The following is a 16,728-nucleotide window of genomic DNA, read 5'->3' on the forward strand; positions in this document are numbered from 1 at the left end:
TGAGTGGTAACAGGTCAGGCCATCAAAAGGATGGATAGAGCCATACATATTGTAAGTAACCTACATATGAGCAAAAAAAGAATGAATAAGTCATAAGTCAGGTTTAAAAAAAAATGATTTTTTTGAGGTCTCTCAGTGAAATTTTATCCAGCATATTGATATCCCAAATCCAATACAACACTTAATAGACAATCAGAGACAACAAAATAAGATTTGTGCATGGGGATTCATTTTTGACTTTGCAATACATATCACTGTAACTATTTCTGAACCAGAAGTGATTTGGGTCTGACCTCCCCATATACAACCACTAGTTATCTGAAATTGCTTCCGCTGGATGAAAATTGAGTTTAGAATATTTCGTCCTAGATAAATGTATAAAAAATAATAATCCAACAATATCAGCGTTTGTTTATGTGATGACCCACTTTGTTTACCTGAACCCTCAGTAATATTCCCGCTTTACCTTATGGCTCCATTTGCAGCTGACGTCAAAAACCTCTTTCTCTCGTCTTTCAGACCTCATCAGCAGGTTGACGTCCATTTGTGTGGTAGATGAGGGAAGGGGGAGAACACAGGCTCACGTGCACAAGCACTCAGCCCCCCCACCCACGACACACACACACACACACACACACACACACACACACACACACACACACACACACTCACACACACACACAGAGTCCCATCTGAGATTAGAAAGACTATGCTCTCTAACTGTCACTCCTAGTTACAGACCTATCATGCAGAAATGCTGACTTATTCATGGCTTTCATGCAAACCTGGATGCACAGAGGAAACTGAAGCTGGCTGGGGCGAGGCTCGGCGGGGTGTGGGTTTGTATGGTGTGTTTTATCGTACTATGATTTGCTTACTGTACCTTACTCAGCCTTGCTTTACATCATTTTGCCATTACAGGTAAAGCACACATACAGTCAGGATATACTGTAAATGCTGACGTAGACGCCTCTGGCTCACGCTCTGAGCCAATTTGTAATAAGGCTAATAATATTTTTGGCAACCGTTGACTACATATTGATGACAGGATAAAAATACAGTGTTGTAGTAAGGGAGAATCCATTTTATCCCTGCATTATCTCGTCACATTTTCACATCACTCTATACATCACTCTTTCTGATAGTTTATAATTATTATTAATAATTAACGCAAATTCAACCAGTCACCCTGAATTCTGCGTGACCTTGCAATTTATCCAATCAATGCAACTTTAGAACAAATGTGACTGTTTAAAACAGGTATAATCTTATTTCATTGTAGAGCTGTGGACAGTGTATTGCCCAACTGGCAAAATATGACGTGTAGGGATGAGATCACGCTCTGTGTTAGGTTAGAGCAGCTCACGGAGATGGTCCTTCAGTGCTGCGTCGAATGCCTTCAATGGCTATGTGATACAATTTTGTAATTCTGTGGAAAACACTGAATGCTGGTGATAATAAGTTCTGAATTTGAGACAGCAGCACAACTATTTTTGCAAATTTCTCTTGCCTTGCAATGTCATTACAAAACTCTAACATACATCGCAATTATTTTAGTAAAACTGCACTGAAATCAGACACCTCACACCACAACAATCCCAAAAACAGCCCTCAAAATCTGGATAGTAGGCTACCTGAAAGAGTAGCCCTCAGATGATGGCACCTAGTTGGTTAAGAAACGCCTAGATCAAGACCCTGTTAGTAGCCTGTATGCATAGCAGCAAATAATTTACCAGCAGGTTAATTATTATTAATACCAATAAAGAAAAATTAAAATGGTTTAATGAACATTCACACATACTCACCAAGCCTATACGTGTCACTGTTTACAGGTGAAAATAGTGATAAGTGGCTGTTTTTTTTTATTAGCTTGTATGGAAGTTCAGCAGGTATCAGTCATCTCTGAATACAAATCAGTTACCCCAAACCTTTCGCGCCAGTAGCAGAGCTTTTTGAACTTGTAGAGCTGAAAAAAATCAGTCAGCTAGAATTTTCTTAGAGACCAATTAAAATTGTGTGAAAGCACCAGTTGCTTGCCAGTTGATGGTGCTAAAATATGTGAATGCTCTGCCTGTGACACTGGGTGATTCTTATTTCCTGTAAGTCATACTATTGCTACTAATTATCATAATATATAACCACAGACACTATGTGTATTTGTACTGCATATATGTGTTTGTGTGTGTGGGTGAGGGATCTTTACAGCATTGAATACATAACTAGGGCATCCAACTGTCACTCTACAAGGGTTTTTTATGATATATTCCAAGCTCCGCTTACAACTGCAAATACGGTATACATGCGTTGTGTGAGTTAATCTGTGTCAATGTGCACACAAACATGCATTTGAGTGCATGTCTGAGTGACATCTCCCTGCCTGAGATAACTAATGATCATTATTCAGCAGCTCAGGGGCAACAGTATCTCGGTTTAGTCTGTTATTTTTCTAGAAACTGACAGTCCATCATGCAGGATCTGTTGAATAGTGCTGTCTAGTTACCCACACACGTAGGTTAAAATGTACTCATGCACGCTGGAAATACACAAATGAATACACAGAATATCTCCCAACAAGTTCTTACTTTAATGCAGTTTATTTTTTTCTGCAACTTTAGTTGATAGGAAGACTTGTAGCTGGATCATGTAGACAGATGTGGATGTTGTCTGCTATTGTAAATATATAACGGGGCATCTGCTTTACCTGGTGTAACGATAGTTTCTGATTTGGCTTTGGTTGCTGTGATACAATAGCTTTTCCAAATTGTGCCCATGTGCCAAAATTGTTTAAAACACCAGTCAGAACATTCTTAAAAGGACAGTTCACCCTGAAACCAAAAATACAAATTTTTCCTCTTACCTTGCCATTTTGCTATTTATCAGGCTACATTGTTTTGCTGTGAGTTGCAGAGTGTTGGAGACTTGCCCGTAGAGATGCCTGCCTTCTTTCCAATATAATGGAGCTAGATGGCACTCCACTCGTGGTGCTCGAAGTGCCCAAAAATACCTTTGGAAAAACTCAACAGCAATGTCTCTTTCCCGAAATCATAACCCAGTTACTAAAGATTATTCCACTGACCTTGTTGTGAGCAGTTTCATGAGGGAACTATTTTCTGAACTACACCCAGCAACCATATCACTGCACAGAAGGACGCCAGCATCTTCTGCTCTGCTCTGCTCTCGTAGCACTGCTGAGCTATTCAAGTGACAGCTCAGTGAAACGGGACGCGATTCATGTTTACATCTCGTTGTGTTGTGTCTTCGTGTTGATACAGTTGGCAGGTATAATTTGGTAGTTCGGTACAAAAAGGAAGAGTTCCACACAACAAGTCCTGTGGATTATTCTGACTATCAGGGTCAAGATTTTTGGAAAGAGACATTGATGAGTTTTTTTTTGAGTGCCATTTAGTTCAATTGTAATCTACAGAAGACAGACATTTCTGTGACCAATATCTCAATCTAGACTGATAATAGCACTATGGGTTAGAGAAAAATATGTATTTTTTATTTGGGGGTGAACTTTTTTTTAAAAAAAACTTCATTTCTAGCTGTTTATACACTCATGAATTTTTAGAGTTCAGTTTATTCATTAGTTTACTTTTGATTCTGTTTGATGAACCTCTGCTGCAAACAGACTCGAGGGTTTTGGAGTGAATAATGTACAGTGACAACAGCTAAATCATTTCCTTCTATCAAGCCTAAGTGCCTAAAATACAGCTGGGACACCTGTGTACACCGCTGAGCAAAGTGTCTAACTGGAACACACGCTTTATTTTCCTACCCTCTGTGCAGTTTGTACAATTAATTTCAAATTTCATGGGCTCTACAAACAATTTTTTCATGATGAAAAACTGTGATCCTTATACTGTAATATTATTCATTTCACTCTAGAACATTAAATTGAGTGTGGGGCTTTGTTGCCACACTAAAAACCAACACATTTAAATGGCAATTTCTATAAAATGTCCACAGTATGGGACACTTTTATGCAAAATTACATTTGAGCATGGGTGGATTAGGAGACTGCAACCTGAGCGACATGCACCATCTCGATAGTTGTTTTGCGTCTCTTTGCGTCTGTGGGTTTATCTCTGTTGCAGTTTTGTGTCTGTTTGTTTTGCCCCCATTTGTAGTCATTTTGTGTCTTTTTCTGGTGGTCTTGCCACTACTTGTGTTTGTTGTGAGCCTTTTTTTGTCTCCTTAGGGTCAGTTTGTGTCTTGTTGTGGTTTTTTTGTGCTCTTTCTGGTCATTTTGAGTCTCTTAATAATTTCTTTGTGTCCCTTCTCAGCTATTTTGCACACCCTTGTGGTCATTTTGTGGTTTTGTGTCTATTTGTGGTCATTTTGTCTCTGCATTTATTTTTGGTCTATTCGTAGTTTGTTTTTTCTTTTTTTGGTCATCTTGAGTCTCTTGTGGTTTTTCTGTCTCTCTGTGACATTTAGAGTCTCTTTGTAGGTGCTTTGCATCTCTTTGTGGTGATCTAGTCTTTTGTCTAATAAGCTTGTGTCTCTTTGAGGCTGTTTTGCCTTTATTTGGAGTAGTTGTGAGTCTCTTTGTGTTTCTATGCAACTTTTTTTGCATTTCTTTGTAGTCATTGTGTGTCTCTTTGTGTTCTTTTGAGACCCATCATGGTTGGCACATGTTAATCTAAGGGACATTGTGCAGATGAAGGCCAGGGGGTCCCTGACACTTTGAGCCCGTGCCCATCCATTTATCCATACATACATTTGGTGGTAAACTGTCTGTAAAGTGCTTTGGTTTTTTATTATGATTCCACATGATGAAGTGAATGAGTATTAGTATTAGAATCAGAATACTGGCTATTTCCAAGTAGATTTTCACACGCAAGGAATTTGCTTTGGTTTTTTGGTGCTTAACATAAACGCAGCAAGAGAAAACTGAAAATAAAAGCTTAAACTCATCTCTGGTGAAAGAGCTCCAGGTACTGTAGCAAAACACAGAATTAACAAACAAAACAAGAATAACAGAGCACACAAACACACCCAGGCAGCCATGCGTGCTGCTTACTTACAGTATTTATGATATGCACTTCATTATCTCCCAAGGGGGAAAAAAATCAATTCATACTTCAAAATTAACCACTGAGATGGAAGCAATTAAATCCCATTGTTCTTGTTATTTTCTGATTTTACAGTAGTTAAGCATTTCTTGTGGAAATGCAGTTTGAATTTGAAAATTGTAGCTTTTGGGATACCAGCTGTTTCACTTAAAGATTTTGTTCCTTTTCCTTAATAGTCTAGTTTAGTTTAGTTTTTAGTTACATTTATTCATCATGGACCATATACAACAACATAATGTCACATAAGAAGAAAAGAAGCATCCTGCCAGATTTCCCTACTCCATAATTCCCATCTGTAGTCTACTTTGTGACATATTACATTTAAGCAGATGGATTTTCTCAACTGTACAGCTGTCTAATATCATCACAGACTTCTATGTTGATAAATTGGCCTGGTGCCACTCTCAGTGAACAGTCCTATTAGAAATGCACATCAAACATTAATCTTCTGCAAAGAGTGTACATTTCCCCAATTTTATTAGACTTCTACCGTACTTTAGCTGTAGTAAAATGAATACCCGGCAAAATAAAGGAGCTTCTACTTTCATACAATACTTAAGTCCCTCTAATAGGAGCGCAGCAGACTCATAATACAGTGGACTGAACCTGGACCATGTTTCCAAAAACTCACGGTATCACTTTCAAGCCTGTGGCTGTTTACCAGTGTTGACTGAATCCTTATAATCCCCACTTTCCTGTCTGTTTTCAGCATGATCCAGAAGTGAGTATCAATTATGAGATGACAGAAACAGCAGAATACAGTCTTTGCTGTAAATGTGGCTACAGCTGTTGTGCTCCCAGAAGTCACATATGGAAAAGTTTAGCAATCAGCAGTATGTTAGCCACAATTTCTAGATGTTACTACATGTTTACTCTTTTCCACTTTACACCCTTTGGGGAAAATAAACAAGCTGCGGTGCCCATTACCAGTACTGAGAGGAGCGGTAGCAGACAGATTCAGTGATTGGCCTGCAACAGTACAATGGCAGTTACCACTGTAAATGGGCTCTGTTCCTTTCTCAGCTGTCGGTATGATCCACAGGTGAGCAGCAGCCATTAGGGCTCTGGCAGCAGCAGTGGTGGCAGTTTTAACAAATGATGCTCCTCCAGTGGTCCAGCTGTAAAACACACAGCTCAGCAGGCTTTGAATAGACATCCCATCACCTATATCATATTGTGATATAAAAGCACAACAAAACACCTGCGACTCCAGTGCTTCAGCAGACCCTGAACCTGCCGAGTCCCACAGACACACTGCAGGCTGTCTGTGGGTTTGTTATTTCTTAACAAGCTTATTCTAAGGTTTTCTTTTGTGTGTGGATGGAGATTGTCAGTGTTTGTATTTAAATTATGTCTTATTAAGTAAAAATGTATCCCCAATGGTAGAATGCAATTGTTTACAAGTTCTGTTTTTACAGAAACCTCAAATTTTGAGGTGTACTTTCTTGAGTATTTCCGTTATGCCACTTTATACTTAACTTCTCATTCACTACTTCTTTAAAAGGAAATTGATTTACATCGAAAGAAACTCATTACATGTACTTAATTACTTAAGTGACATTTTAAAGTACTTCTGTTTAATTGGATTATTTATATATCATGTTTCTAAATACTTCTACCCAAATTAAGTACTTTTTACTCCACTACATTTAGTTGACAGCTGCAGTTAGTTTACAGATTAGCACTTTGGCAACATTTTCTGTGACCCTCATGTATGCGATGCATTATAAACCTACTTATTATGCATTATATTTGACTTCTAGCACTGTATAATCATAAATTACAAGCACTAATAAATGTTTTTAAAGCATTACATATTTAATGACTTGTGAAATTTCAGTGAATGATCAGCAATTATGAAATGCTTGATAATTGTTATAAAGCATTTTGCATATTTGAGTGTTTATAACCAATAATATACATTGCTCTAGGCCAGTTATGACACAATATAGCTTTGTTTGCAATGCATTAAAGACAAGGGCTTGCAAAACAATACAGCAAGTTACCAGAAATTATGTAGCGTTATGATACTTGAGCTTTTAAGTCATTTTAAAATGTTTTATAATTTGCTATGATTGTTGTTATAAAACAAGCATTTTATTATAATATAATTATACACTGCTATTAGCAATGCAATCTAAGGCATTATTAGTATGTTTATATATTATAGACATGGGCATTATAGTAAGTGCTATCAAAATTTTATATAAAATTCAACACATTGAGATAAAACCAATGTCTCTCAACTTTATTTTTAAGCAACACTGAGTTGAATACTCCACATTTCACACACATGTTGTGATTAGTTCCATCAGAGACATTTTCCCATCTTTCCTGTCTAAACTTCTAAAATTGTGTACTCAATATCTTCTTCTCAGTGTGTGTCTAAGGCCCTAATCACACCTTTAACAAAAAAGCAAAAATTATTTTTTAAAAAGATGTAATAATGTCATGTGTAATAATCTATCCAGGGGGCGTTTATTTGCAGAAAAAAATGTTTGATATATAAAGTATATGTTGCTGATTACACTTTCATACTTTTTTAATGTATGGTTTTGAATACTGGACTTTAACTTGTTATACATTACTTTTTCATTAATGTACTATCACTTGAGTTTAAGATCTGAGTGCTTCCTCCATCTCTTGTGTGGGGTGACAGCTTCTCATCAGTAGGAGAAAGGAGGAGAGGAGGTGTGAGAGATGCAGGAAATTGCTGCATGTTGTGACAAAGATTTTCATTGTCTACAGGAAGGTGGGCGCAGCTCCTTAAGTATCTTCTCAGAGCAGCACAGAGGTGTGAATCAGTTGTGGGGAATTACTGGAGGCCAGTAAAATGAGCAGATGTGTGTGACACTGGGAAGGTAATATTCAGATCAAGATCCAGGGGTTACAGAGGAGACAGGCGGGTTTAAGAGCTGCTGTTTAGTCGAGTAAAGAGATGGAAATAAAAAAGCTCGGGTTTGGAGCTGAGCTGAGTCCCTGCTGGTGTGTGCCTGCTGTCTGTCCCAGTCGGGGATGTGATGGTGGCTCTATTTCAACTGCCTCCCCTCCACACACACACACACACACACACACACACACACACACACACACACACACACACACACACACACACAGTCCTAATGCGCCTGGGACAACTTTAGCAAGATAAGCGAGATAAGCTCTGACACGAGCATATTTCCACAGTTCAAACTAACTGGTGTGTATCTTGACATTATTGAGCTCGAATTATACCCTGCCCGCCTCCCACACTTAGCAACACTTCCACTTCAAAGTGTGTGTGTGAGAGCGTGAGAGAAAGAGCGAGCGAGAGAAAGAGAGAGGGAGAGAAAGAGAGATTAAAGAGTTGAGTGTGTGAAATACAGGAGGGTTGTTGTATGTAGTTTGTGTTGGTTAGAGGCTCTGCGCATTTGCATTGATGTTTGCAGATCAAAATGCTTTTCACATCTGGTTTTGTGTATAGTATCTATAATGATAAACCTGCATGTGTCACCAGCACACAGTTACTCAAATACATCACTCACACAGAATTTTAATGAAGCCTGATGTACATTATACTGTAAAATGAGATGTATGATATATGAACGCACTGCAGGCACTTAATTGCCAAAGAAGTGCTTGTATTTGCATATGCCTCAACCACATTTTAACTTGTCTGTTTATAAGATATGTTTTCAACAAACTGCACAAACAGAATCCAAATCTGCCTGAGAGAAACAACAGAGTGATTATGTTTCCTGCATAACGTGCACAGCCCTGCCTGATGCCTCAAGTGCATGATGGTAAATGACTTTTGCTTTTAAAGCAAATTAAATGATATCAGATGAGGAAAGGATTGGCAGGCATGAGAGCATTAGTTTACACTGAAGAACTACAGTATAGTGTTTGGCATCAGGCCTGTGGAGGCAGCACTGTACAGAGCTGTTACAGTAACAAGACAGCAATAGTGCCTGACAGGCCACTACTCAGGAGCAGACACACACACACACACACACACTGCTGCTTTCACAGGTGGCCTGTTATATAATGATAAACCCAAAGACTCACACACATTACCTTTGTCCCTCTGCAGCTTCTATTGCTGTTTGATTTAGAGGGTGTAGGTTTTGTTTCAACATTGGTGGGTCTCACATATGAAATATCCTCCACCAGAAAATTTTTACATTCAGGCAAAGACTTTCCTGTATTGTGGTGAATTTTTGTGCACTAAGACACGCCTCTCTGCATCAGTTTACAGTGTATATGTCTTTCAAGTTTAAGTGTGTAGGATATAGGCTATATTGATAGAAATTGAAAAAAATATATAATAAGTATGTTTTCTTTCGTGTATAATCACCTGCAAATAAGATTCACCTTGTTTTTGTTACCTTTAAATGACCCCTTTATATCTACATAGGGAAGGGGTTCTTGTCAACAGAGTCTGCCATGTTGGACTGTAATGTTTCTACAGTAGCCCACAGCGGACAAACCAAACACTGGCTCTAGATGAGTCCATTCACGTTCTCACATTGACCTGCAAAAACAGTTTTTTTTTTATGTTAAACTGCTTTATTCTGTGTTTTTACTGGTTTAACTTACCAGTTGTTTTTGAACAGAAAATACCTCTTGCAGATAATTTGGTTCAAGGTAAAAACCTCTTTAATGTCCGGATCTTAAATTGTTATAGAAAATAGGCGAGCACACATTAGCAGATGGGCTACCGGCCTGTATGCCATGAGCCAAAGAGAAAAATTAAAATGCTTTATTCAGTCTTTTTACCTGTTTTAAAATGACCGTGTGCATTTATTTTGGAGAGGGAGAGACCTCTCGCTCCCAATAAAAACCTCCTGATTGATAAACACTGAAGGAATCCTAACTGGGAGTTCACACTTGGCACATGGGAGAAATTTCAGCTGGTTGCAATCTGCTATCCTCACCACTAGATGCCACTTAATCCCACACACTGCTCCCTTAATTTTGTTAAATATGAAGTCCTCTTCTACTTTCATGTTTTAATTGGTGGTGGGACAAATGCACATATTCTAAATATTGAGAGGGACATGTGTCCCCCTAAATCTACACCTATGATGTCCACACAGGTGTGTGCAGCGCTGTGTGTGTTGCGTGTTTGAGAGCATGTGCAAGAAAATTTGTGTTTTGTGGCAGGCTTGCAGTTTTCCATCAGACAAATTGGTGTTGGTTTTGGCTGGGTTTAAGGAAAGTAAGTGTGCATGTTTGCATGTGAGAAATAAAGTATGAGGAGTGTGCATTCCTGACATCAGATTGTGGCCTAAATGTACCATAAAGCAACCACGTTTTTGAACTTTGCTGTCGTTTTCAGGCTTCACCTGGTGATGCCCTCTGATGTTATCAGTGCCAAGGAAAGTAAGGGCCCATTTGTTAAAAACTGCAGAGCATGTGTTCCTGTGTGCGTGCGCGCGTGCGTGCCAGCCTGGGACCACCAGGGACGAAAGGTCCAGTCCAGAGACCAGAAAGAAATGGACAAGAGAGGCTTTGAACCTGATCACATTCCGATCCGCATCGTCTGCACACAAAGCCTGAATCTTTATTGTGTCTTCAAAATCATCTCTGACAGGTTGCATGACATAGAGTCAGTGAAAGGCTACAAAACGCCACTTAATCTTATTAGAATTTAAAACTACCCTCTGAACATTTTTCTTTTTTTCCCTTTCCATGTCAAAACTATTAATAGCGCCCAGGCTTTCTCCTTCTTCAACGCGCATTCTTATGAAATGCCATTGCGTAAAAATAGAAATACAGTTGTCCATAACTGGCACCCATTGACACAATACCTCCCGTTCCAGGGCCGTAGCTCCTCCCTATGTATGTGTGAGAGCGTGTGTGTGTGTGTGTGTGTGTGTAGCGGGTGGGTGACAGCTGGGCTCGCTGCGCTCCGCTCCAGTCTGGTAAGAAGCTTCATCTCCAAATAGGATGACCGTCGGCTTTTGTGGAAGGGACTGCATTCAGCTCCGTAGCTAGTTGGGACACCCGGTTCGCCCAGTTGTACCTGAAGGGAGTTTAAAAGCCAAAACGTCGCTTATTTCTCTTCTAGAGTGGATTTCCGATGGATATTCCGATTTGAAGAGGTGTGATTTGAGCGCGGCATGTAACAAAAAGAAGCGCATGAGAGAGAAAAGTAGCGCTCGTATTGTTATTCCGAAACGAGCACCGTCTGAACTGCTTTTGAGAGCCGTACCTCATGGATTACTAAAAGACAGAACTGTAAAACCACTCCGAGGCATATCCATTCATGAGCTGAAGGTAAGATTCCTTTGTTTTTTTCAAACTTTAGGTGCGCTTAGAGCCTGTACCAGTCTTCCTCCAGCCCCGGAGGCTTGTTTTCTGTACAGCCAGGCTGCCGGACGACAAGTGCACACGCTTCACACGGGTTACTTTAATAACTCTGTGTGATTTCGCGTATTTATACAGCAATTTGAAGTTAGAAAATAACCATAAAGTGCTTATTTTACAATTCAAATTAGATCGGCGATGCTTTCTTGCGAGGTAAAACACCTTCTGGTGATACAAACAGAGCACAATTTCGTGCGTAATCCCTTTTATGCTGTTTACCCATATGGAATAAAGAAGTGTCAGTCTCAGAGGATCAATTGCGGATCACATCTAGTCTAAACGCAAGCAAAACAATAACAGTATCATCTCGGGTAGCAGGTACATGAACGGCAAATAAGAAATGTGCTTGTGGGAACTTGCTCGGACCGACTGTTGTCCTCTTGGTGCTCCGTCTAAAGTGCTTTTTCCACCCACGTTGACTCTTAAAGATGTATTAAAACTGCAGAAAAAACAATTAAAAATAAAAACGAAACATTGCAGTATTTATATACTAGCCCAATAACATATTCATGCCTGATTTAAAACGAAACACTGAAGTGGTTGCTCCATTATTACAGTGCATGATGGGATTTTCATTTGCCATTAATTTTCACATGATTGGAAATTCTGAATTAGAGCAGCAATTTACATGTGGACTAATGATGCAGCCGGTGTTTACAGTCTTCCTCCCTGTTTTCATTCTTTCCATAAAACTAATCTGAAACAGAGATGTGCTGTGAATTAATTGGCCATTTTACATGCAGATTTTAATCGTTCTTAAGTGAGTTACTCTGCAGACTGGAGGCTTTCTCTGTGTTTTTCACACACACACACACACACACACACACACAAACACATACACACACACACTGGCTAGGGTGTGTTCAGGGATATCAAGCTACCGTGAGGCGGAGTGGTCACCATTACTCTGGTCCAAAAGATCAATCAAATGTTTGTAATTCTGAACCGGGAGACAAAATTGCACCGGTCTTAGAAGTGGATTTGCTATTAAATGAAGTGCTGCTACACATTATTTCTTTAACAAGCTGGGAGAGGAGATAGAGGCCTCACAAACCACATCCAGCAGCCCAACTGCCAACACCCAGTCACTCCCAGTGGTTCCTCTCCTCTCCTCTCCTCTCCTCTCCTCTCCCAGTATGATAGACCCCTTTCCTCCAGAGGCACAGGGGAAAAGCTGGAAAAAGGATTCAGCAACTCTAAATGTAGGTTATAGATTACCAAGTGTGCAAGGAGTGATGATATAAATGTGTGAATCTAAGGAGTATTGAATGCCCACAGCAAAATGCATTTCTTGTTAGCTGACATAGTGTTTTGGAAACATGATTCTAGTATCAGCCTTTACAAAAAAAAGGAAAAAAAGAGAGATTTCAAGCCAGCTCTGGGAGGAAAGGCTGTTGTTTTTCATCTGTTTTTTCCTGAAATCGTGAAAATATTTGGTGCTCCTGTGCATATTATCTTCATCTGTGACCTGTGTTTATTGCAGTCAGCATCCATACTATGGTGGGTATAACACATAGATCTCGAATGTGAAATAACAGAATTTCACCGCTGCTCATTCTACAAGATCAGCCTGAAGGCATTCAAATGTCCTGGAGGCATTTTTTGAGATGTTGCCGGGGCTGTAAATCCCACCCCACTGTTTCATAAAGGCTACAACACCACAAACCAGAGTGCTAATCCTGCTGTTAACACATTATACATTGACATGTTGTGGTGCTGCTGATACATGAATTACAGCATGATTACCTTTGTCACAGCCGCCCGCCTCTTCTCCTCCTGGAGAGGCAGAGTGGAGCAGAGTTGTTGCTTGTATTTGGAGCAATGCTCCGTGGAGCATTTGATCCGCCGATCCCTTAACAATAGCAATGGGGATGGCATTGTGTGTGACTGATGTGGATTTGTCACACTGCATGTGTGTGCGTGTGTGAGAGAGGGAAAGAGAGGCAGAGTTAGTATTTACCTTTGCCAGTTAAAGACAGATGCGATGTGAATACAGTAGGTTTGAATAATTGATGAATGGCTTTACTCCCAAATTGGCCCTCTATTATAAACAATGAGAGCGGTCAGCTGCTGTTAACCATTGCTCCTCATTCACATAGTGTCAATACCCAGCATTCAATAGTGTGTGTTTTTATGCATATTTTATAAAAGCCATGTTTTATTGATGCTTGTCCTTGGTGTGTGGGCTGGCTGGTGAGGTTTTTTTTCAAACAATTAAAGTGCGAGAAAGCATCAAACCACTCTCACTCATCTGGATGTGATTTATTGATGCTTAACCCATTTTCTAGATTCCGCATCTTTTCTAAATTGCAGTTGCTTCAATTATGCCGCCTATAAATGACAAATGCGCTCTAGTCTAGTGGAACATTTTAGAAAAAAAGGGATAATCACAAGGTTGTGTTTTAGCACATTTCGTTTCAGGTCAGCGTAATCAAAGAATTCTTTAATGGAGCTGTCCATCACAGATGTTACATTGCACATTTGCTGATTTTAGCTGCGCCCAAGTTGGCTCTCCTGGCAGAGTCAGTGGGAGTTTGTTGTGATTCAGAAGGTGAAAAAAAGAAACAGGAAGAGATTCTGACATGCTATAACAAATTACACAACTTCCTCTCTGAACAAACATTTTACTTAACCTTCTGCTGTTCCATCTCTCTTTTTTTTGGTTTTGATTTCCCTGACCCTCTGATGTTGAACCCATTATTTGATAAATGCTTTTCATTTCATCTGAGAAAACATACTGAATGATATTACAGCGGATCAGAGGAGATGGCACACCTACATTCAGATTTCCGTGCTTTGTTTATATATTTGCGCCAGCTGTTTATTCGCTCTATACCCACCATCCTTTCAAGTTAACTTGGAACATATCGCCCCCTTGTTTATAGCAGATGATAAATGATACTCCCTAGACCTAGACTTAATATATCTCACCGTGCTGTATGGTCCGGTGTGCTCTAGACACAGCATGGCTCATTGAAAATGTAATCACTCGCTGATCACTTGCTTCAGCCTGTTGTTTCATGCTCTCTCTCAGACACACACACACACATGCTCGGATGCACGGTGCTTCATTGTCTTCTAACTGGCTGCTTCCCTCCACTTACCCTTAACCCTTCCGGCTCCCTATAAATGACTCTACTGTGCATCCATTGAATTAACCGCCCATGTGTTAAACACTCTTCATACTTGTTACATTAGCATAATTGATTGAGTGTGTTGTCTATGCCAAGAAAGCCAGAGGCATGAAGAAATGGGCGCAAAGGCTTATTTGGGCCAGGCGCTGCAAGTCAGTGGTAGAATTGGCGCCGTGTCTGTTGGTGTTTTGGCTGTTGCTCCTTTGGCAAAGCGTTGTTGTTGGAAATTAAGTGAATTAGAAAGTGATAGCCAGCCCATCTAGAGGAAGATTGTTGAGGAGCCAAACTTTTACCACGTGCGTGCCAAATGAAAACATTTAAAATCAGCTTATAACATCAGGTTTCTCTTCATGGGAATTTTAAATACTTGGAACATTAACGCCCAGTAATACCTTTGTTGGAGCAGAGTTTGGTCGCCTGTCATTACTCAAATGGAACAGATAGGAAATGCATTTGCAGGGATAATCCAAAAGCAGCAGGGCTTTGTGTGATTGCCTGGGAGATGGATGAATGACTGGCCTTGAAAAGAGCCGAGTCTTGTACTACGGATCAGATGATGTAAATCGCAGCACACAGCATTAAAATATGATGTCCTAGTTCCTGTCCTGCTGTTGTGCTTTTACAGGTGAGAGCGGCCAGCGGTGAGTCACAGAGGGAGCCACAGTCTGTTAAGACTCATTAGGGCTGCATCCGCTGCTGAGGGCTGTGGTTATTTCTGCGGTTAGTTTGCTTGTTGGAAGCCAATAAGGAGGCATGAGGATGTTAAACTTTTCCTTTTGCTCTTTTAGCCCTGCTGATCACTTGTGTGTCAATGTGTTAAGTCCTTTCCCATTTTCTGTGTGTATATTTCCACAAAGCACGCAGGGTGGCTAATGGTTGGGGGGTTTGAGTGTGTGTACTCAGTGTGTGTGACTCTGTGACTAAGCGTGCATGTTTGCGTGCCGTTGTTCGAGTGCATCTGTCCCTCCTCCCCAGGCCCCTGCGATTGGCACTGCATCTCTCATCTATTAATCATAGAGAGCGCTTGCTCTCTCATTCCGTTGCCATAGTTTCAGGACCTGAGACAGTGTTGGGGTGCCTGGCTGCCTGGAGAGAGGAGAAGTGAGAGGAAGAGGAGGAGGAAAGGAAACGAAAGGAAAGGAAAGAGGTGTGACTGTGGAGGAAATGAGGATGTAAACAGTGTAGCGAAGGGGGAAGGCAGTACAATTGAAATAGAACAGAGGAGGAAAAGAGGAGGAAGTGATTGAAAGAGCAATGGTGGGCTAACGCACCGAGCAGGTCCTTACACGGTGCACAAGTGTGTTTCAAGAACCAAAATGGATTCCATTTTTATCTCAGCAGTGAACCCTCTGTCTCCTTCTGTGTGTGCATCATCTTTCTCTCTCTCTCTCTCTCTCTCTCTGTGCTCTCCTTCTTAAAGAGAGCAGAAGAATATTTTCTCAGTAGGCATCATCTTGTGAATAGTGTGCTCGTGGGGCTGGTGCATCTCCAGTGTGTTACAGTACATTGAGCGGCTGTTATTTCACCTTGCTTTACAATGGGGAGAGCTCTTTCACTGAGCTGAGATGGAAGATAGGCCTCCTGTTTCATGCTCAGTTGGATGTGTTGATGGTAAATCATGCTGGATTCATGTGTTATTCAATGATGGATTACCACGGAAATAAACCACAATGGAAATTTCCAAGGCGGGGAACACCTCTTGCTGTCAGGCCATGTCTCTCCATCTCTGTCTCTCTGTACTTATCTGCCTGTCTTTCTCCCCTTTCCTGTCCTGTTTTCTTTCTCTCTTACATTTTTTGTTCCCCTCCGTGCAGAAGGAATACTGAATACACAGTGCTACTTTCAGAGAACAGCGTCTTGTTTTGGCTGTAGGCTTTGTACCTCCCATATGACCTCATAATCTCATTTGGGTCTTTTAATGGCTAACCATGCACTAATGTGGTGGTTGTATTATCGCCTTGTCTCATCACATCATACCCTGCTAGTGAGCATTTCCAATGGGAGCTTTTGGAGAGCGGGCAGCACTGTAATCATGGGATACTCAGGGCACACACACACACACACACGCAACCTCTTCTCGCTCAAACGCGTGTATACACAATTACACAAACTTGCTCATATGCACACAAAAGACACATGTAAGTGCACACATATTCGCGCACTGG

The 16,728-nt window shown here is 40.5% G+C and overlaps 1 protein-coding gene across 2 annotated transcripts in view; it reads left to right on the plus strand.

The window, feature by feature from the left end:
• Nucleotides 1–11,004: 11,004 nt before the first annotated feature.
• The window catches only part of sema6a (sema domain, transmembrane domain (TM), and cytoplasmic domain, (semaphorin) 6A), a 134,883-nt gene continuing 129,159 nt past the window's right edge, over nt 11,005–16,728 (plus strand). For both annotated transcript variants that reach the window (XM_042487873.1, XM_042487874.1), the window contains exon 1: nt 11,005–11,339. The gene's annotated coding sequence lies outside the window, so the exon portion shown is untranslated. The remainder of the gene's footprint in view (nt 11,340–16,728) is intronic.

The sequence above is a fragment of the Plectropomus leopardus genome, chromosome 6 (assembly GCF_008729295.1).
Source record: "Plectropomus leopardus isolate mb chromosome 6, YSFRI_Pleo_2.0, whole genome shotgun sequence".
NCBI classification, from domain to species: domain Eukaryota; kingdom Metazoa; phylum Chordata; class Actinopteri; order Perciformes; family Serranidae; genus Plectropomus; species Plectropomus leopardus.